The sequence below is a fragment of the Mesoplodon densirostris genome, chromosome 1 (genome assembly GCF_025265405.1).
Source record: "Mesoplodon densirostris isolate mMesDen1 chromosome 1, mMesDen1 primary haplotype, whole genome shotgun sequence".
Taxonomy (NCBI): Eukaryota; Metazoa; Chordata; class Mammalia; order Artiodactyla; family Ziphiidae; genus Mesoplodon; species Mesoplodon densirostris.
Window position 1 is genome coordinate 40,312,891 of NC_082661.1, and position 23,214 is coordinate 40,336,104.

General features: G+C 41.6%; 1 protein-coding gene across 4 annotated transcripts in view; it reads left to right on the top strand.

Annotated features, from left to right (window-relative positions):
- SGMS1 (sphingomyelin synthase 1) overlaps nucleotides 1-23,214 on the top strand; it is a 294,503-nt gene that overhangs the window by 60,430 nt on the left and 210,859 nt on the right. For 2 of the 4 annotated variants that reach the window (XM_060102582.1, XM_060102618.1), the window contains exon 3: nucleotides 20,791-20,920. The exons of 1 other annotated variant lie outside the window; for it this stretch is intronic. The gene's annotated coding sequence lies outside the window, so the exon portion shown is untranslated. The remainder of the gene's footprint in view (nucleotides 1-20,790; nucleotides 20,921-23,214) is intronic. One more of the 4 variants, XM_060102600.1, reaches the window with a different exon arrangement.

The window sequence follows — 23,214 nt, forward strand, 5'->3', positions numbered from 1 at the left end:
TCCCACAGTCTTTCAATTGGGGTTGTTTCTACCATAACTTGTTAGTGTGACGTGTGCCTCTACAGTTCCTCAATTGCTGGGGGTTGGACAGCTGAGGGTGTCGAAATCAGTATAGAGATTCTGAACTTCCACCAGCTGTGCTCTGAGACCCCTGCTCTCTGTGCTTCTTGCTAAGTCTCTGCTTCTCTCTGCAGGTTCCAGGGATGACTCGAGACCTTTTAAGTTCTTCCAAGCCTAGTCCCTACAGCAGACTTCTGCTCGGCTGTCTCCTGGCCTTAGCTGTTGCTTCTTTGCCACTTGTAGGGCACACCAACTTGGACTGACATTTAGGGGTAAGGTGGGGTGTGAAGTGTGTGGTTGTGCTGATGTCACTCTTTTTTCATCCTTGCCTTATGTGACCTGGCAGCTCTTGAGAGGGAGATCTCTGCCCATCTGTTGTCTGTCTCTTAGACTCTGTTAGTGGGGGCCCTGTCTACCTTGGACAGCCCCCAGAAGTTGAGGTGGCCTTTTTTCACCTTTGTTGGAGGTTCTTAGTTCTAGTCCTAAGGAGGTCTTGATCATTTTTCCTGAGGTATCTGTTGGTTTCTCATGCAAATTCGAGTCTTCATGGCCCATCCCACTTCACCCAGAATTCCAGAGAATTTATAGATTAGGTTGCTTAAGCTGTAATTTTCTTAAGAATTCTTGATTGCGACACCCAGGAGGATAGTGAAGGTTGTATGATTTTTTTCCCATATCCTTTTTCAGAATCTTTCTACTTTCTTCCTTCAGCCCTACCTTTGCTTCTTCTACTCTAATGAGTACTGAAGTATATAACTAATAAAGAATGAAAATACGAACTTTCCTAAGGTTTCTTCCATTTTAATAGAAGGGTCTTAAAGGCTTTAGGAATCAAAGCTCTGCATCTCAAGCACCTCTTGACCAATGGTGAGCCAATATTTATGATCAGGTATGTTGTAGGGTAGCTCGTAAATCACCCACGTGGGCTGGTGACACTGTAGGATGTTGCAGCAAGTGGTGCCTAGGTTGTCCGTGGAGAATAGTGGTAGATGCGGAGAGAGCAAGAGGTGGAAGACATGCCGGGAGGACTTTTGTATGTTGTACCAAGACCCTTATCTCCTTTGCTGTTTCCAAGCACCTTGTGACATCCCTGTATCGAGGTCTATCAGAATCATTTCTGTTGCTCTGAGCATACCCACACATTAAGATAAAGACTAACAAATGGAGCATCAGCAGCTTAATAAGGAAGAAAATACGCCTTTGCTAGCTCTTTGACCTATAAGATAACCCGTACAAGAAGAGTAGCTTTAGGCTTTTTAATGAGTGACACGAATTTAACGCATGACACTAAGCGCATGTCTTAGAGCTATTAGCTGTCATAATTTATCAAGTCACACACCTAAAAGCTATGATTCAGAGAGGCAAGCATGAATTTTTCCACTTGCCTTACCTTGCTGAGGTCATTTTAAATGTCCTAAGCTGGAAATTGGGTAAAGATGTTTAGTTTGCCAAACTGAGAATAAAAGAGTATGAGATTTAGCTTTTGGTGAAAGTAGATTTTTTTTTTGCCTCTAAATACCAATAATACTGTAATGTAAAATAGTAGTGTTCATTTAGTGAGTGAGTATTGTATGTCAGGAACTGCACTAAGTGCTTTTTATACATAATCTTATCTAATCCACAGAGCAACTCTATGAATATAGTCCCATTTTACAAATGAGGCGGCTTAGTCACAGGATAAACACCCTGACCAAGGTCATATAATTAACTAGTAAATCTGAGAGCTGGCATTTAAACTTAGGTGGTTTAACCCAGGTCCAGATTCCTGACCACTGACTCATACCGTTTCCCTTAAGTGGATAATGAAAGCTCACTAGCTAAGGCTAACTGTGATCTAATTTGTGGACAGGGCTAATTTGATGTCACTTAAGCATATTTAATGTTAGCAGAGAGCACAGCACCATGGTTGGCATTGTGGCTGTATTAGTTTCCTATGGCTGCTGTAACAAATTACCACAAACTTGGTGACTTAAACAACATACATTTATTTTCTTTCAGTTCTGGAGGCTGGAAATCCAAAATCAGTTTCAGGGGGCTGAAATCAGGCTGTTGGCAGGGCAGTGCTCCCTCTGGAGGCCCTAAGAGGGAAACCGTTCCTTGCTTCTTCCAGCTTCTGGTGGCTGCTGACATTCCTTGGCTTGTGGCTGCAGTGCTCTGGTCTCTGCGTCCTGGTCACTTTACCTTTTCTTCTGTCTAGCGTCAGATCACCCTCTGCCTCCCTTTTATAAGGATACCTTTGATTGCGTCTAGGGCCCATCCAGATAATTCTCCCTTCTCAAGATCTTAATCACATCTGCAAAGTCCTTTTTTTTTTTTTTTTTTTTGCCATATAAGGTAACATTGACAGATTCCTGGGATTGGGACATGGATATCTTTGGGGGGCAGTGCATTATTCAGCCTACCACAGTGACAAATAGAAAGAATTGGAACTTTCAGTCCGCCTGGTAGGAGTATACTTAATTTCAACAATTCCCTAACTGTTCTGCAGGACACAGATGCTAAAAATGTGAAAACAAAAATCCATGGCCTAACAGATTAGGGAGTTATTGTGTAATATATCCCTCCTTAAGGAGATTCACAATGTAAAATGAAGGCTTTGAAAATTCCTAGGACAGAGAGAGCTGCTTAACTTAGTTGAACCCAGAATTCCTCAGACTTAGTTGATTAAAAAACACTTCATTTTAAAGGGTATACCTGTTAACATGTCATGAAGTACTTAGAACACACTTTACGAAGTACTAGTTCAGTTACTTATTATGTGCCAGTCTTTTGAAGGCATGGAGGATGCCTTTACTGACTTTGTGTTACTTAATAACTTAAACATACTTGGAATTGATTGGAAAGAACAAAACCTGACAAATACACAAAATTGACTGATAATATATGATGATCTTTTTTTTTTTTTATTTTACAAATTTAATCAGTTATACATATACATATGTTCCCATATCCCCTCCCTTTTGCGTCTCCCTCCCACCCTATATGATGATTTTTAATATTTTAGCTGATAATGTGCCAGATGAGTTATAGGGGTCCAGATATGCTGTGAATTATGATCAGGGAGAAGTTGTTTTTACGTGGAATGATCTGAAGACACTTCACAGAAGAGGGGCTGTAACTCATCTAGCTGGAGGGGAAGCAGGGGGTGCATCCATGTGGGAGCAAATAACTTAGCCAAAGGAAGGAGGGCTCATCTGGAGAGAAGGGTCAGGGGTTACGTGGATTATACCTTGAATGTCAGTTTTAGAGTTTAGACTTGATTCTCTAGGCCAGGGTTTGACACACACTATATATATGCCCTGTGGGCTAAATCCAGTCCTCTGCCTGTTTTTATTAAGTTTTATTGGAACACAGCCACATCCGTTTGTTTACGTATTGTACACGGCTGCTTTAGCCCTATATTGGCAGAGTAGGGTAGGCTTGCCGAGTTTAAAACATTTACTATCTGGGCCTTGATCTAGGTAAGGGGGAGCTGTTGAAGAGCTTTGATCAGGAAGGTGTTACCCTCAGATTTACCTGTTAGAAAGCTTATTCTGGCAGCGGTGTGGAGGGTGGATTGGGGAATAAAGACTAGGGAGGGCAATGACCAAGGGAATGGGAGAGGAGGGAACAGAAAGAGACATTTTGGACTACAGCAGGGAAGATGGAGGAGCCAAAGATAATTTTTCAAAGCAAACTTTTAATTTTAGATTAGTTTTAGATTTAGAGAAAAGTTGTAAAGATAGTACAGAGAGTTCCTATACGTTCCCCATGCTCAGTTTTCCCTGCTGTTAACATCTTACATTAGTGTGGTACATTTGTCATAACTAATTGTCCCATATTAATACTAAAGCCATATTTTATTCAAAATTCCTAATATCCCTGTTCTGTTCCAGGATCCCATTCAGGGTGCCATATTACATCTAGTTTTCATGTCTCCGTAAATTCCTAGACTGTTAGACTATGGTCGTTGCTCAGATACTACTCGTTTTTGATGACCTCGATAGTTTTGAGGAGTACTATTTTTTTTTTTTTCAGGCATTTTGTAGAACGTCCCTCAGTTGGGATTTGTCTGGTATTTTTTCAGGATTAGTTTGGGGTTATGGGTTTTTAGAGGAATACCATATTTTGTCCATTTTCATCGTATCTACAATACATAGTGTCAACATGTCTTACCACTGTTGATACTGACCTTGATCACCTGACTGAGATAGTGTTTGTCAAGTTCCTCCACTGTAAAGTTACTCCTCTACCCTGCTTTCCATATTCTATTCTTTGGAAGGAAATCACTTTGCACAGCCCACACATAAGGAGGAGGGAGTTACGCTCCACCTTCTTGAGGGTGGAGTATTTACATAAATCATTTTGAATTCTTCTGCACAGATTTGCATATTCTCCCTCATTCGTTCATTCAATTGTATCAGCATGGATTCCTGGCCATTCAAGTTATGTTTGGGGCTGTAGTCCAAAACTACATTGTTTATTTTGTTGCTCAAAATTTCTCCAGCTTTGGCCATCGGGAGCTCTGTCAGTTGGCTCCTGTGCCCTTCGGCAGGCTCCCATTGTTGTGTGTGTGTGGGTGTGCGCATGCACACGCGAACGTGCATTTTAGTACTCTTTCTGGCCCTACATCCTCCTTTAGGCGCATCTTGTATATTTCTTGCTCCAGCCCTAGAATCAGCCAATTCTCTAAGGAGCCATGGCCAAAGATAATTTTGAAACTTCTGGCTAAGACAGGGCTGCCTCCATCTCTGACTCACAAACACCTACTACTTGGATGAAGACGGGAAAGGGGTAGGATCCTGGGAGATGGCTGTCCATTTAGGGGTTGGGCAGGGGTAAAAGTTGTCAAAAGCGGCTGAGGAGGAGTGGGGAGAGAAGCAGGTGGCCCCCAGGAGTGGTAAGTAATACAGCCTCCCAGGCTGAGGAGTGTTTCAGGGAGGGAGAGTGGTCAGTGTGCCTTTGTAAGCCAAGGAGAACCGTGTTCAGGGGTTGATAGTGCAGGAGTGGAGGGTTGAGAAGGAAGGGCAGTAGGAAATAAGGTGGGGCTAGATGTCTTGGCCTTGAAGACCAGGCCAAGTAGATTTTGACTCTATGTTTGGTAGGAGGGCTGATAAGAGTGGTGCTTTAGGATAATTAGTTTGGCAGCCATACACAGATTAGATAGAAGGAACAGAACTTGTAGTTGCTTCATTGGGAAACTGTTAGAAACGGATGCCTGGAGAAATAGAAAGGCAGGACCCTTAAGGGACCCTTAGCCCCCCACAGGTTTTTTGGCATATACTAGGTTATTTTCATAATCTGAGGAGAAAAAGAGAGAGGAATTCGTGATTAAGCAATCTGTTTGCTTACCAACAATAAGCTTAAACAATAAAAAAACAGGTTGTTTTAAAACGCTTAGTGGCCTTGTTGTAGTTATGTGTGTGTCTCCTTTTCTTGGAGAAGAGTCAAAGGTGAACTTGAGCTCCGCCCAGCTTGGAATGTCACACAATCCAAGTTAATGGGATATGAAGTTTTAATTTGGTTTTCAGAGGCTGTCTCCAGTCAGTTTCAGAATTATTCCCTGTTGAACTTCCTGCTTCCTCCTCTTTTGGTGGTGGTTTTATTTTAAAAGTTGTGATGCTTCTGATAATTGATGGTACAGAGAGACTTACTGAACCACAGCCTTGTGGAGAGACTAAGCCTGGGAATACATAGTGTTCATTGGCTGCTGGCATTTTGAACTTGTCATTTCTTTTGCATACAACTAGGAGGATAAATGCTCCTACATTTGAATCTACATGTTTTATAAATTGGGAAACGTATTCACCAAATCAGTGGTATGACCTGAACTTATAAAATTGCCCTTTTACTCCGATTCTGAAGTAGAGTCCTATTTTATTATTTAATTCAGCCAGCCTCAGATGTTGTGATTTGTGCATTTGGTTCAATAGAAGCAGTGAGTAGCTCTCCCGTGCCTTGTTTCCACATGAGTCCTCTTCAGGCGAGGGTGAATTAATTTAGCAAACCAGGTAATGCTCACTTGCACGTCCACAGGCACATTTCTGCCAACCAGGAGTCTCTGTTAGGCTCCTTCCTGAGCAGTGATACCCACTATGTGGTGGAAACATTTCATTAAAGAGAACTTCCAAGTTATTTTTTTAATTTTTAAAATGAGGATAAAAATTCCTACCTCATGTGGTTCTTAGTAGGTATAAGGGATGGAATGCAAGTGCCGTGTGTTCTATGCAGAGTCTGTTGTTTTTTAAAATCCCGTCTCCATGGATTTTACTGCAGTGGCTATTCCTTGTGTTTGTTGCTATAGTGTGCTGTTTATTTAGCAAGAAAATCTTCTGACGCAGGACCACAAGGAAGGAAATCATTTGATCTCCTCTCACATCATCCAACCAACAAAATCATCAACCAGGGACACACCAGCACATCTATCCAAACTCGCTGTTTATAGAAACTTGGAAGGAGAAAGCATTTTTAAAAGCACTGTTGAGGATGGCCACTTTCTCTGTGCCCTCCCTAAAGCCAGGAATTTCACGTATGCCAGGCACAGAGGGGCCCTGTGATTGCCTTTAATGTTACAAAACTCTCCCTACTGAGGTAGGTTCATGATGTTCTTTCTACACATGCTTCAGTGAAACAGCTGCCTCGTCATCCTCAAAGCTGGTCACTTCCCCTTTTCTTGATTTTGTTAATATCGCACAGTGCTACTATCTTCTCCTTAGAGCGACCATAGCCATCAGGGCTGTGTTCCTTTCGCCTCTCTTTTTCCTCCTCTCAGACTGAAACTGTGAATAATTTAACCAAATTATTTACCAGCTACAAATTGAAGATGAGGGTAGTTTCAATAGTTTGAACACATAAATGGAAATAAATGGCACATGCTTCACGTTTCTTTTTGGGCAAATGAAGAGGGATGGTTGTATCAGGTCGCCATCCTTGGGGCTCACGGCATGTTTGGACTGAGCTTAAGGAACACAGGGCTGTGTGCTGCAGACACTCCTGCTATCTTCCTGGCCCCCGTTACACTTTCTATTTTTCCCTGTCTCCTTCACATCTTCAAAACATTTCACCCTCTAAAACCACAAGGTTGCATTTTAGTTTATTGTTGAACGAAGGATCTATTTCAGGTTTACTTCCTGGACTTTGCAGTTAGTCGGACCTGATGCATTATCTGTCTTAGCTTTTCAGTAAAAGCGTTTGATGTAAATTTTCTATTAAGGAAAAAACTGAATGTGAGGGAAAGCAAACTCTTAGTTACAACTGAGGGTCTATCTTAGAGGTGGGAACACAAATGAAGTGAAGAAGACTCTTAACCCAGCTTTCCTTCGCTGCAGCAGGCTTGTGTCATGGTTAATGTAGCATTTACGTTTAGTGGTAGAAGTATGGGGTATACAGCTCCAGCCTCCTGCGTCGGAGGTGGTGTTTGTAAGGGTAGGCCTCCCTGTGTGACCTGTGCACCTCGCTTCCCCTTTCTGTTCTTCAGTTTCCTCACCTGTGAAATGGGACAATAAAAGCGACCTTCTCAGAGTTATTGCGAGGCTTACTGGGTTAATTCAAAAAACGCTTCAGACACCCGCCAACATTCAATAACCATTACCTGATATTGTTGTTTTATTATCACATTCCTGCAAGTTACGTCAGTACATGTGCATATAGCAGACATTTAAGAAATCAATGCATCAGAACCTATACATCCAAATGGGTTATTTTCTTCCTCAGAATGGTCTTTGGTGGAAGGTAAGTGCTGATTGTGGTAGTGCTGCCCGTGCAAGCCATTTTGGGGATGCCTACCCTGGGATTGCCTGTGATGGCTGTAAAACTGCATTCTTTAAATGGCTCCTGTACTGGCCAGTTTTCTGTTGCTTGAGTGAATGTGGGTTTGAATTCTATTTTTCATTTCTGTTTTTCTTTTTTTTAAGCTAAAAGATATTTGGAATCAAGTCAAGTGAAAAAATGTTTTGGTTTAAAAGCTTATCTGTAAAGTATACTCACAAGCATGGTCATTGGACCACACTAAATCAAGTTTTTGGTTGCAACATGCAGATTATTTGGCTTTGGCTTTTGGGAGCCAATAGTTCGTGTCTACTTTTTGCTGAAGCGACTGCTCCATGCCTGGTTACTTTGTCCTCAGAACCATCTTCCTGTGCACCCTCTGCCACCTCTGGAAGTGGAACATCACAAACACTTTGTTTCAGGGGTTCACTCACCCACAGGTTACATCCCTACAGAAACTCCTTTTCCCTTGAATCGGTAGGATTATTTTCTTCTTCACTCGCAGATTTGTTTTTACCTCAAGCCCTTTTGTTCTAATGGTTAGCAATTTTTTGCAACTAGATATGTAACATGTGTATCTACTCGCCTTGGCTTTTTAAAATAACTTGACTGTCAGGCCTGCTGTGCAGACGTGCTGGAGCACACGGTCTCATGTCTTCCGTCTCCCTTCCTCCCGGTGCATCCCCCCCCCCGCCCCGGATTCCAAGTGAATGAAAATCAGCCTCTGATTTTAGAGTCACTCCTAAGTCAGGTTGCCAGCCCTGCTGAGAGTCAGTTTTTCCAGCTGCATGTTGTAATGGAAAATCTGTTTGTCTTGAAACATTCACTGCTCTGCAGAATGTCAACACTTGGTCTCCAAGATAGTTTGGGTGCTGACGTAACTCTCCTGTGCTATCTGGATCGTGGCAGATCACATGTGGATGCCTAATGTCACTTGTGTCCTGTAGACACTGTGTGTGGGTGGGGGAAATGGGTTCAAGTCTAGACACTGCTGGCATTGCCTTTGGTCTGAAAAGCAGGGAAGTTGCATGTTAAAAACAGTAAAAACTGGGAGATTAGAAAAAGCTTTCCTTTCTCTTTTTTCGCCATGGCATTACATTGCAACAACTAAAACCTCCAAAACTTGCTTGAATGGTTGCTGAAAAATAAAAACCAATTAACAATGAAGAATTGGGGCTTTCTGCATAATATACATCATTGTGATATATATAATTTATAGATAGCTAGAATTTTATATTTTATGTATAATATATGTAATATGTACATATAATATACGTGTTATACATAATATACATATATAGTTTTATACATTTGCTATATTAAATATATATAGCTTTTCTGTTTTCTCACAAACTTTTCTTTATGGCCCTTAAAACAATGTTTTTGGTTTTTAACCATTTTACTTTGACTCGTGTCATTTATAAATCCTCACTCTTTTGACCTTTATTTTTTATGGACAAATATGCCTGTTTCCTGCTCTAGCCCAGATTGTTGAGATTATAGAAATTCTAGTTTCTCTTCTCTTTCTTAGTCTTTCAGGTGTCTCGTAATCTTTTCTTAAACAGATGTCCAAGAATTAAATGAGTAGCAGCACTTCAAAACAGTGATTTGTAAATGCATATGTGCGTCAGATCTTTTTGAATTTATAATTTTAAGGGGAAGATTAAATGTACTTCCAGCCATTTTAGACACACAGAACCCAGGAAATTTTGTTTATACCCCTGTCTTTGATGAAGTGCAAGTCTTTGAAGAATGAAAAGCGGAAGTTGTAAGGTGTGGTTGGTTGTCTTCAGCTTTCTTTCCCACAAGGTCTAATTTGGTTGCTGGAACTTCGAAGCTGTGCCTTGAAAATCTGATGTTAGTGGTGGTGGCTATGGGAAGATGTTAAGAAAAAAATAACAGTTCCCACCAGGGTGATTTTAGGCAAAGGTGTGAGACACGCAGCCTTTTCCACGCCTGGATGCCAACATCTCGAACTTTTCCTATTAAAACCTGTTTGTAGGGAAGAATCAGAAACCCTCCTTGAAGTGAAATAACTGTCAGTTTTAGTGCCTTTGTCCTAGGAGATTTGTATTTTGTCAGAAAAGAAAATGTCAGCTCCAGGAATAAAAGTCCTTTTTTTAGGTGGATAAGTCTGACAGTTTGGTCCTAGTCATGACTTTCGGAGGCTCTACTCTGGTTCTCTTGGTAAAATATGAAACAAGCCTTTTTCCCCTGCCAAAACCTCCCAGGAGTGGATGGCTCTATTACAGTTTCAAGGATCTTGGCCCCATCTCCTGGCCTTGAATCCAAGTCTGGCAACTTACAACAGCTCTGTGCACTTAGAGTATGACAGATGGAGCTAGGTGGTCCCCATTCCCACAGCCGAGGGATGTTCTGGGAGGGGCTGAAGATCACTGTATAGGCAGAGCTCTGAAGGGTCAAATTAATGCCCCTCGTGAGGACGTTAGGGCATGTAAGGTACTTAATCTCCAAAGAAAGATGAAATTATATTGATGCGCCATACTTAACAAGGCAGGAAAGCTCAAAACCTTTAGGAAATATTTTCAATAACAGGAGTTTTCTTGTTGCTTGAATTAAGTTGCTACAAGAGGTAAAAATTGCAATAAGTGCTGTAATTTAGAAAATCAGAGACTTATATGATAATGTTTTGCTGTATTAAGTCTTTACAGGTGTAGCAGCATAACTCTTATAAAATTTAACTGGATTGGAAAGCAGAAGATACGGAATCAATGTTTTTGGTCTTTTCTTCTTCTGTGCTGCAACCCCCAGATATTCAAATCTTCAGTCTCTCTTAAGATCTCCAACCGTGGTTGGTCCAGCTGCCTTGCAGAGTTTCCGGTTGAATGTGTCCAAAGCACTTTTATCGCAGCTGCATCTTGGTCTTCTCCCTCTCTCTCATCCTCTATATTCTCTCCTAAACTGAGTCACTGTTGATTCTGTCTTCAAAAAGTATCTGAAATCCACCAACTTCTCCCCAACTCTTTGCCACCCTGCTGGTCTGGTCACTTGGGTGACTGCACTCACTCGTCTACATTTACTGGGATTCTTTCCCATCCTCTTTCTGAAATGAAAATCTGCTACCCCCCATCCCCCCAAAAAGCCCAACCCAAAACAAAACCGGGAAACAAATAAACTGGCATCACCCAGCTTTCCCATGATGCCCACGATCTTCAGTTGAAATCAGGATCTCAGAGTCCCACGTGACCTGGCTATTGCCGGCCTGCCCCGGTCCTCTTCATTCCCCCTCTCCCTCTCCGTGGTCCAGCTATGATTGGCTTGGTTTCAGCTCCTCAGAAATAGCATTCACTTCTACTTTCCTCCCCACTTCTTAACATTTTGTGGACTAATATTTTTTCTTTGGTTCTCCCCTTAAAATACCATTTTGTCAGGTAAAGCCTTAGGTTAGAGAGCATCTTCTTTTATTTATTTCTTTATTTGGCCACGTCGGGTCTTCATTGCAGCACCCGAGATCTTTAGTTGCAGCATGTGGGATCCAGTTCCCTGACCAGGGATCGAACCCTGGCCCCCTACATTGGGAGTGCGGAGTCTTAGCCACTGGACCACCAGGGAAGTCCCGAGACCGTCTTCTTGCATCATGTCCATCCCATTGGTAGATTTATCACTCTTGGTATATCCCTAGTACCTAGTGTAGGGTCTGGCATATAGTAGGCACTTAGTCGTATTTGTTGAATGAAGGAAAGTAGTGGTGTTTACAAACAGGTTTAGTGCTCCTGAATCTGAGGTGTGGCATGTCTGGTCTGTGTGTGCACAGATGCCACCCCTTTTCTCACCTGTGCTCGAGGCAGACACTGCTTCTCTGTTACAACTCCCTTCCCCTGGGCTGGCTTTCTTAGTTGCTGTCTAGGCAGCTGTTTCTGCTCTGCTGGTCCATCTGAATTGGCATGTGGCATGAAACCTCTGCCATTTCCAGTCTAGCAGAAAAAGGCATAGCATTCCAGATGTATAGGTTCTTGTCTTTAGACATTTGCGTAAACTCGTTGTGCCTTAGTTTGCGTGCAGTCTGATGCAAGTAATTAGATGGTAATGTAAGATAAGCTTTCATGAAGATAGAGTAAGAAACACTGAAAAATTCGTAAAGCTTATCCAAATTAAAGGTTGTATAGTTACATTCAGTGTGCTTTGTATAACAAATACTCATCTTGTGATCAGGCACTTATGTGGAGAATAAAATGTAATTTTTAAATGCATGTAAATATAAGTTTTAATTGCAAGCTTACCATATCTGTGTATGAGTCCTTTACAACAGGGACTCTAATTTTCTTTCAGAATTAAGTTATCTCTTGTTAAGTTTTTATTTTGCTAGTGAAAAATACATTTCAAGGAGATAGAATGTAAAACCTCACGAAGATGCTAGTTTTTTATTTAGTTTACTGTCATTGCGTGGCAGTGTTTCATAAAGTATCCCCATGGATCCCCTGTATCAGGAGCACTTGGGGTTGGTTAAATTGCACATTCCTGCCTCCACAACTTAACTGGATTAGACTTTCTGAGGCCTGGAAATCTGCATTTTAAATAAGCTCTAAAAGTTTGAACACCACAGCCATATAATACCTAGTATATAGTGTGGTATTAGTAAATATTGAGTAGGATCTATAAGAGATGTCTCATTCACTAACCTCTTCAGTCTCGCCTGAGCATAACAGTGACATCAGAAAATATACCGCTGCCAATGCTGTCCAGTAAAAGGTGAAGATATTGATGGTGGCCGAGGTCGAAACCAGTCAATGACCTTATTCAACCAGAGCACCAAAGATCAACAAGGGCATTGTTCCCAGAGGCTTAAACACACTGGCCCTCTGGGCACAATGGTCCTTTGATCACAGCTGACGTGGGCAGAAAGGAACCAGGCAAGGCTCTGGTCCCCTCGGTGCCTAGTGAGGGCCAGTCCTGCGGTGAAGGGGCAGTGCTCCTGGTCTAGTTCTCTGGAGCGGCCCAGCAGGGTTAGGCTGGCAGTGACCTTCACCTTCAGCAAGTCTCCCTTATTTCCTGCCCTCCCTGACTGCCCAGGATGCAAGGAGAAAACTTGCCCTGAATCGGAAGGCAGAAACAATAACAGCATTTTAAAGTTGGCATTGCCGAGTATGTAGGATGTGCTTTACTTGCAGTAGCTCATGTAATCAGCTTAAAGGAGGGGCAGTCCAGGGTGCTGGTGAGAGAGCATTTCACAGCAAACTTTAACCCTGGGCTGGACCCCTAGGAGAGGTTACAGCTGTCTCTCTCCAGTTCCTATCCAGTTCTCGCTCTGCACCTTTAGCCTTCCTTGATGTCCTTCGACCCTTTATGGTACTTAGAGCTTGCACAATTCCGTATCCAGATTAATAATTATTTTCTGCCATTTCCTAAGTGTTCATTCTGTCTCACCAAAAAGAAACAGATTCTCAGTGAGTGATGGTGTCCTCCCCACCGCCCCGCCCTCCCGGCCCTGGCATTTAGAAACCTGTAAGGACATTCGTGGTTGTCACAATGATGAGGGGTGTGCATATTATTAGCGTTGAACATCCCGAGGGTGTGGATACTAAACGCCCCTTGGTCCATGGGACAGTCGCACACAATGAAGGATTGTCCTGTCCAGAAAGCTAATGTACCTCCACGAGAAACACTGGAGCTCTTTGGGTTTGCCTGCATCTTGTTCAGTGCTTCCTTGAGCATAGATCCAGCATTTATTATGTGATGAATCTGCATGGCTTAATAGATGCAGTACTTACTGGGAAAATAAACAAATGGGTGCAGCCATCTTCCTGGCTGGCAGTTGTGCTCTGATAGTGGAGCCATCACTCTTCTTGGATTCTGCTTTGCAGCTTCACCCTTCCCGATGGTACACTGTGGACAAGAGTTATGACCCAGACAGTAATCCTGAACTGCTGCTACTGTTCCACTCAGGAAACACTCTGATGTAACAAAATACCACCGTCCGTTGTCCCACTGACACCTTGGTCTCATAAAAATAAACAGGAGAGGGCTTCCCTGGTGGCGCAGTGGTTGAGAGTCCGCCTGCCAATGCAGGGGATGCGGGTTGGAGCCCTGGTCTGGGAAGATCCCACATGCCGCGGAGCAACTAGGCCAGTGAGCCACAGCTACTGAGCCTGCGCATCTGGAGCCTGTGCTCCACAACAAGAGAGGCCGTGACAGTGAGAGGCCCGCGCACCGCGATGAAGAGTGGCCCCCACTCGCCGCAACTAGAGAAAGCCCTCGCACAGAAACGAAGACCCAACACAGCCAAGGATAAATAAATAAATTAATTTAAAAAAATAAACAGGAGATGCTAAGTAAATTGTTACATCATGAGGGGGGTGGGGACAGGGAATCCAATATTTTTATCACAGACACCATCCCAGGCAAGTGTTCTTAGCAGTAGGAGGGTTCGAGATTTGGAGGGATATGTTCTGAGCTCCCAAACCTTCTGGAGTTATTTTGCCTGTGGATCAGAAAGCTACTGTGGGGAGGAAAAAGTTTTGAACTAAGGATCAGACCAGGGTCCTGGAAAATTTGCTGCTTCGTATCAGTCATTCAGTTAGAGATATCAGAGAAGTTACAGATGAATAAAAATTTAGGAACACAAAAGAGAGAGTGACATCAGATCTTATTTTAAAGGACTAAGAGTTAAGCCAGAAAGCTTGTTGACCTAAGGATGTCCAGCAGACTATGGGATTTGAATATCTTGAAAACCAGATAATAATTAGACTAACAGTAAAGGCAATAGGAACAGACTGGGGAAATGCAGCTACAGGAAGTTGAGAGAAATGGCAAACTAAAATGAGTCAGAGGGCTGGTTTTTCCCTTCACAGTCTCCTGTGACCAGTTGAGAAACATTGTGTTCTTCCTTTGACTCAGTGAGCCTACTTCTAAGAGTAATTTCTAAGCAAATGAGTAGAGCTTTGTTCAGAGATTCAGCTCTGAGTATGCTTAGTGAGCATTGTTTGAAACTGAACATTGGAAGTAACCCAGATGGCCCCCCAAAGGGCCTTGGATGAACACGTTATAATTCATCTATATAATGGAATATTCTATAACCAGGACAATGATATTGAGGAGAAATATTGACATGGGACAAAATGTGTGAAAAATAGGCTATAATAGAATATATAAGGTTAATGTTTCAATAAAGAAATATGTAAATATAGAGGGAAAAACCAGGAAAGGCATTAATCAAAATGTTCACTTGGAGTATCTTTAAGTGGTTGAATTCCAAGTAACTGGAATTCTTTCTTAGGGCTTATGTGCTTAAAATGTTTAATTTGAACATGTGTAATTATTTTTGTAATTAAAAAGTTTAATACAGTAAATAAAAACATGATCAAATTATTAAAGGGTGCTTTGCCAACCTGTTATCCAAGTACTTCAATATATAATTATTTTTAAGTCCAAACATTACTGTAAGTTCTAAGAAGCTATTAGTCCTTCACATTTTATTCTGGATTTAGTTGAGCATTAGCACAGAGGAAATGAGGGTTCTGATTATGAGGAATAAATGTGATTGGGGGTGAATTAAAGAGTGGGAAGAAAGAAGGGATATATCAGTATAGTTAAGAGGAACATAGATAAACTAAGTCTAATACTTTAATAATGACTACATTTGCCTGGTTTGAAGCTCTGCCTGGGAAATTCCCTGCTAAACGTCATCATACACATCATACACATCATACATCATCACTCTTAGGGTGACTGGGGAACACCCGCTAAGCCTAGGCTTGGCTCCCTTGCCCCAGGAGTGGCTGAATCAGAGATGTGAGAGCCTCAGGCGCTATAGGTTTCCAGCTAAAGGCCTAGTCCATGGTAGGCTTCCAGTTCTCAGAGGTGAGGCCACAGAGCTCTATGAGTGAGTCAGCCCATTGAGAATTTAGGTCTTATTTAAAGGAAATACCTTGCAGCAGCATTTCTTAGAATATATGCTGTGGGACACTATTCTTAGGAGAAGGCCCCATGGGGGAAAACATAAAAAGGGGCGGGACAAATAGGTGTGTGAAAGGAGACAGGTCAGCGTGTCCCGCAGCCCCTACGTCCCCACTTGCATCTCACAGTTAGTATACTGAGGCTCCAGGTGTCTTGCCTTAAAGACACCTTTTGGGTTTGGGTTAACCCTGAGCTTACTAAATTTAGTTAGCTATAGATTTTTTTTTTTTCGCATGAGGATTTTAAAAAACTGTTTAGGCGAAGATGGATATTCTTATATCCTCTTTTGTTCAGAGGACCTTCATTCTAGCTAGAGTTTACAGCTGAGAGCTTTGAGTATACACTGTGGGCGAGGCACTCAGAGAAATACAGAATCTTCTCCACCCTCGTGGGGTCTGCTCACTCTTCTGGGAACACTGTAAAGTGAGGCCTAAGTTCACATAATAGTGAGCGGTGTCTGTCTAGGTTGGCGATCTGCATAGTCTAGGGTTCTGCTTTCGTTGAAATCTCAAATGACACAGGTTGGCAAGAAATACATAATAATGTTAGTGCCTTGTCCCCTCTCTTCTAATTTCCCTTCGGTGAGTGTATATTACTCCTCCTCCCAAAGTTTTATTAATAAAACAATGGGCATACAGTATTTCCAACCCAGTTCCTCTTGGAAGGAACAGGGGAGACAGGCTGGTAGTACACTCTGCAGAGGAAGGGTCCCTGGCTGCCACGTCTGGCAGCTCTCTGCTCTCCCACGCTGGCGGGAGGAGGTCTGGAGAGCAGAGGGGCTTGTGAGCCAGGGATGACTCCTGCTGATGCCCCTCAGGACCTGGGGATCCTGAGGTATCAGGAAAGCCAGAGGGGCGGTGAGGCCGGGAGCTGATGCTTGCAGGGGCACTGCCACTTCCTCAGGCTGCTGGGACTCTGTTGCGGCGGGGACACATAAGCAACTTGTTTTTTTTTTTTTTTTTTTTTTTTTTTACATAAGCAACTTTTTAAGTCTGGGGAGGTAACTCTGAGTTAAGATTTTGATTTCTTAAACTCCATTGTAGGGCCCCAAACTTGGCAGACCAGCAACATAGAGAGAGAGTATAGAAAAGAGATATTTTCAGTAAAAATTGTTTAGGCTTCTGATAAAAAAGACGCTGTAGACCCTTTAGTAGGAGAACGCTCATCTTGTGAAGATGTGGCCAGTGATACACGTGGAGAATCCACAGAAGTGCGTGTAATAACTCTGGACAGTGCGTCTTTTTGTTTGACGTGAGAGCATTGGTGATGCACCTCAAACAAAACCAGACCTCTGGGAGGTTGACTGGGGTCCAGCCCCCTCTGAGGCACATCATGGAACCAGGCTCCCTTCCTCCGGCCCTGCAGTCCTCACCTTCACGGCTCAAAGCTCAATCACGTCCTCCTGTGGCTCCTGTAAAAGGAAGTGGGCCAACAATGGGTTTTGACCCAGGGGATTAAAAAGTTAAACTTTTCTGAGTTTAGCGGAGGAACAAAGAATTTGTCCTGTTTTTGTCAAATGAGATCCATCTGGAAAATGAATTAGGAGAAAAATATTCTTGAAAAATAAACTTTTAATTAAAACTGTCTTTTTCCCCTTCCAAGGTGCCAGTAAAACAAAGTGGAATACATTACCCACAAGGCAATTTTAGATAAGAAACTAAACATTTAGATGCCTCTTCCTTTCTTTAATAATTCTACACTGATTTGGTTCCTGTCACAAATGTGGGTGAATAAGATAAATGATCCTGGTATGATCAGCAACCTTTATATTTTCTGTCTGCTGAGAATACTTAAAGCATAGACTCTAATTTTGTAGATGGAATGAACCTTAGAAAGTCAGTTTTTGCTGAACATCAGAGTGTAGATTAAAGATAACAAGGACACTCATACAAATTCCCAAGAACCTAACTCTTCAGTCACACTCAACACTGGTAAAGGGATGGAAAGGAGCATGAATATCATTCCTGCCAAGTGGTCTTTTTACCGACAGATGGGACAAAACCTCTCCCTCCCCGTGAGTGATGTTTTCACTGTGGTGCTCCAAACAGGCACCTCTTCTTAACAAATGTTTGACCTGTTTCTTATGAATAGCCAGGGCACAAATAAAAAAGACTGGACATTTAAAAAAATGATATTTGTTGTTTTTAATGGTGAAAATGATTCATTCAGCAATGTCTGCATGCCTCCCATGACCTGGAAGCTGTTCTAGTTGCTGTGGTTATAAAGGTAAATAAGAAAGGCATGAAAACATTATTCTGTCAACTTACTTGGTATATTTAGCCTATTCCTTTCCTGTATTTACATATTTTATATTATATTATATTTAGAAGGATATTTTTGTATCCTGTTTTCCTCATTTAATATTATATCTTAAGCATTTCTGCATGCATATAATTTTTAATGGCTGCATACTCTTCTGTTATGTGGATATTTCACAATTTCTTAAACCATTTCCCTGTTATTGATCAATTAGGTAATTTTGAATTTTAGTCGTGAAAACATGATAAACATTGATGTATAAAATTTTATCCTCATTTCTAATTATTTCCTTAAGATAGGTTCAAACTGGAACTGGGTCAAATGGTATGAACACTTTTAAGGGTCTTGATACGTGATGCCAAATGCTTTCCTGTATGGGGGAAAGTAGTCATTTCACTTTACCCTCATTTCCTCATTAGCGTAGGTTTTTTTTGGTCTTTTTTTTAGTGCCGATGTATTAGGAAAACTTTTGGATTGGTTTTTTCTGGAAGGTCTTGTTTTGGGGACCAACTTCTCTGTGACACCTTCCTGCCCAATGTATTTTCAGTCATCTTATTTAGGACTTTTAAACTTGATAGAAGGAAAGGGTGTTTATTTCTATATTGTCAGTGCCTCCCTGAGTACCTTCTCTGAGGTACACTTTAATATTATACTCATAGTAAAAATATAAGAAACCACATGACAATGCTGCTGCATGTATTATATAAGCCATTGCTAAAAAAAGATGATCCTGGGGGGGTGGGGGGTAGGGGAGGGATGGATTGGAAGTTTGGGGTTAGCACATGTAAACTATTATATATAGAATGGATAAACAACAAGGTCCTATTCTATAGCACAGGAGACTACATTCAATGTCCTATAATAAATCATAATGGAAAAGGAAAAAAAAAAAGATGATTCTGTTTCTCAGTACCTAGGGGGAAAGGCCTTTTTCTGTTCTTCCTTTAATCAGAATTATGTGGCCTGCCTCATTTCCCTTTTTGCTCTGCCTATTAGAAATGTAGAAATTTTACTGTTCAAGTACACCAACAGCATTATCTTGTGGTTGGAAAATCAACTTTTTTCATTTCATGACTTTATATTTGTGACTTCCAAGTGCATATGTGTCTTTTATCGAACGTTGCCTCAAATCTTTCCTGCAGATGGGTAGCATGTAAATAATTTAATAAAATGAACTGCTGATGATGGTGTGATGCTGTTAGATAAACAATTCATTTGGCTTATATCTTTAAGGTTTTGGGACAGAAAATTACATACAGTTTTAATTGGCTATAAGATAAGGCCAGGGATTTTGGAGGAAACATTAGGGCCAGAAAATCCTGATACAGCTTATTTAAACACTCAAGCTGTGTATGTATTTAGCAACCAGTATTATGGTGTGGCTGATCATTAATTGAGAAACTTCTTATTTAAGTAGCGTACATTAAAGTAATGTGCAGTTTTTCATGGGGGTGTGATGACGTTTGAGGAGCATGATGACTATTTAAAGTACTTAGTACATAGATGGATTGTGCTGCTTTATTGCTTTAAAGAAAATAATGAGGATTGGACAAGGAAATTGCAAAGGACTTTGGGAAAAGAAAGATCCTTCCTCACATGTGGGATTGAAATGCACAGCAGGCTTAGTCTTGCCCTCCTCTGCACCCTTCTCCACTCAACTCGCTTTGCCAGAAGCTCTAATTGTATGGTATTGTAATTATTTGTTTACAGTTTGTGTCTCTATTAAACTCTAGTTGGCCCAGTCTTGGTCTTCTTTGTGTCGGCTATATCTAGCACAGTGCTAGCAGTAAATTTTTCACATGTGTGATTCATATTTCTGAAATAGCAGATTAGAAGGCATATTTTAGGCCAGTAAGTATTTCAAAATATTGGCAAGTATTTTGAATAGTTAAGAGGGGCTGGGAGGCATTTTTTTGCCCCCAAAGTTTAATATGTGTTCCTTCCAAAAAAAAAAAAAATCAGAAAATCTGAACTCCTAATGTCCTACATTTCTTAAAATTATTCAGTTGCAAGCAGCATTTTGGTGCTGAGTCCTGCTTGAATGGGCTAAGTGATCCTTCCTTGGGCAGCCCTTCTCACCTTTTCTCCCCTACATTTTTTTTTTGGCTGCGGCTTGGTTTGTGGGATCTATGTTCCCCGACCAAAGATTGAACCTGGGCCCTTGGCAGTGAAAGCGTGGAGTCCTAACCCCTGGACTGCCAGGGAATTCCTTCCCCTACATTTTTGTATTGTTCTGGGCATGAACATCACCCATATTTATTGAAGGCCTGTGGTATACCCATCTGTGTATTGTGCTGAGGATACAGTGGTGATCAAAATGTGGACTCTGCTGTCAAGAATGGAGTTCATATTCTGCAAGTATTAGAAGCAGACTCAAGTCTTGGAATTTATACAGTGAACTTTTTTGTTGCTTTCTTCTTTTTCTTGTGGGCGAGTTGACACATAGAAAACCACAAATAAGGAAGTTCAGGAGTCACTGATTTGACTATGTGTGATAAGGATCCTCTGCTATAAACAAAATGAGAAAAGGGTATTTCAATATACTTTTTCCTTCTTTAGTCTCACCCAGACACATACTTTGTGCTGTGCTGTCGATGTTCATTTTCACAGTGTCCCAGCTCTAGAACCCAATTTGTTCTTGTGGAAATTTAGTCACTTTTGGAGAGCCATAGCAGTTTGTAAATCACGCCTCTCTGATAACGTTCCCAAGGCCATTATGACTAAATTGGGTGAGAGAATGAGATCTGTAGTAGTATGTCACTTTGATGGGTGACATATCCTAACCTTTCAGTGATTTGGGCTTCTTTAAAGCACAGAACACACCTTGGGGATGAGAGTTGGATTACATGGAATGTTGCCCAGTGAAAGTCCGGCGGGTGCCAAAGAAATGCTCTGTGGAGTGACTGCCTGATCCCGAGATACGTTCCTGCTTGCCTCACGGGTGAGTCTTCTAATTTTTAGCAACAGTCTCCGCTGCCTATTGTGGAGCCCAATCACTTAGTCTCTGGGATGCTCAGAATCCTCACCTGTAAAATCCGGATCATTTGACGAGCCTCTGAGTGGTTCTGAAGACTCAGTAACATCTGTGAAGTGACTGTTGCGCGACCAAGAACAGAGTCGGCCCTTAGTATACAGCAGCCCCTCTTATCTCTTAAAATGGAAGTTTTTTTTATTCCCTAGCATTTAGAAACACAGGCTTATAATATTTTTAAGTTACAGTAGTTCATATTTATTCATAATGAATCCACAGTATATTTCAGATACTACAGATTGCATTCTTCTTGGTCTATTAAGTTGGTATTGTCTACTTGGGGTTTTTCCATATGGCTTAGGACTGAGTCTTGAAGCAAACCAGCAATTAGTTAATTAATTAATTAATATTATTTTACATATATAATCCTTAGTGCCAAACACTACAATGAAGTTTTTTGTATAAATTGTCTCATTTACTCCTCAGTGAAGACACTGAAGCACAGAGAAAGATCAAGTAATTTGTTCAAGGCTGTATTGGAGGACTTGGGATTGAAACCCAGGCGTGTCTGACTTCTAAGCCCAGATTCCAAGTGCTCCTCTTTCCCTTTAGCGTGTGTTAAATCACTGAGAAGAGGGCCCTTCAGAGTGGCAGACACCAGTGCTTTATGGATGGCTTTCGGTCTGGGTTGGTGTCATGTGCTTGAACAAACACATCATTCTGTAGTTAAAGGACTCGTACTCTGTGTTAGGTGTAAAGATAGCACAGCTCACTCGTGAGCACTGCACTTTATTTATGTCCCTGCTGGGCCCTTACCATAGTCTGTCCTTGCTCTAGTTCTTAGTGGTCAAGTCTCGGAGGAGGCAATATATCGAGTGGTTAAGAGCCCAAGACTCTGAAATTGGACAGTCTGGAATTGAGTCCCAGCTCTGTCAATTACAAGCTGTGAAAGCTGGAGCAAGTTACCTATCTCTGTGCCTTAGTTTCTCATCCATAAGTTGGGGATAATAAATAGTATTTACTTTAAAGGGTTGTTGTGAGGATTAAAAGAGTACACACACACACACACACACACACACACGGCACTTAGGGTGCTTAGAACAGTTCCTGGCACATAGTGAGTATTCTGCAGTGTTTGTGGTTAATAATAAGATGACGGTGTTCTTCGAGCATAGCTATGGGCCATGTCATTTTTGTCTTCATATTCTGCACAGGCCCTGCCCCAGTGCTCTATACATGGTGGGCTCACCGTGAAACTCTGTTGAAGGAGTGGATGGATATGGATGGGTGAAATGGTTGAAGGCATGACCAGTTCTTTTCCATCTTGAAGTTGTATTTGCCTCATTGACATAAACTCTCTGTCTTGACTTTAATAGGATCAGAGACTGGATAACTAGAAGAGGTTGACCCAGGCAAGGTTAAAATTATTTGTCAATCATAATAGCTAACATTTATTAAGTGCTTACTATGGGGTAGGCACAGGCTAAATATTTTATGATTAACTTACTGAGTCTTTCCAAGAGCCTCATGAAGCAGGTATTATCCCATTTTACAAACAGTAAGTCTTTATCCCTGTAGTTAAGAGGTTGGATTTTGAATCAGGCAAGACTGTGTGAAGCCCACAGCACAAGCAGAGCTGAGCTTCTGTCTCAGGTCTCCCTGAGCGACCTTTAGCCTATAGCAAAGCACTCAGTAGACAGTTGTGTTACCTGTTATTATTGCAACATCTCTGAGGCAGAATCATAACGCCAATACTACTTGAATACAAATATGAGAGCTCCAAACATTGGTAATTATCATAGCAAGCATGTCATGGGTATACAAACTACATACCCCTTTGTTACAAATTCTGGCTTTAGGAAAGTCTTCACATTGAAGCTAAACTTTTCATACTTCAGGTTAAAACTATTTTCTCTATGCTGTCTTTAGTGGGAATGGAAAAATGCTGTCCATGGCCCTCAGCAGGGTAGTGCTTAAAATAATGTTAAATGGTGGAGTCTTCCTTGTTTTCTCTTTCCTAGGTTAGACTTTCCCTGTGGGCTTCATACTTTTCATCCCTGTGGGCTTCATCTACTTTTGGTCCTTTTCTGTTTTGTTTTGTTTTCAGTTCTCCCTAGAAGTGTAGAGCCCAGCATTGGTCACTCTGACCCTGGGTGATATTAATTATGACCTGAAGCTGTACATCTGCCTTCACAGTCAGGGGCTGCGATGTGAAGACGCCTCCCCTGTGTGAGGCCATGCATGGCACTGAAACATTTCATACT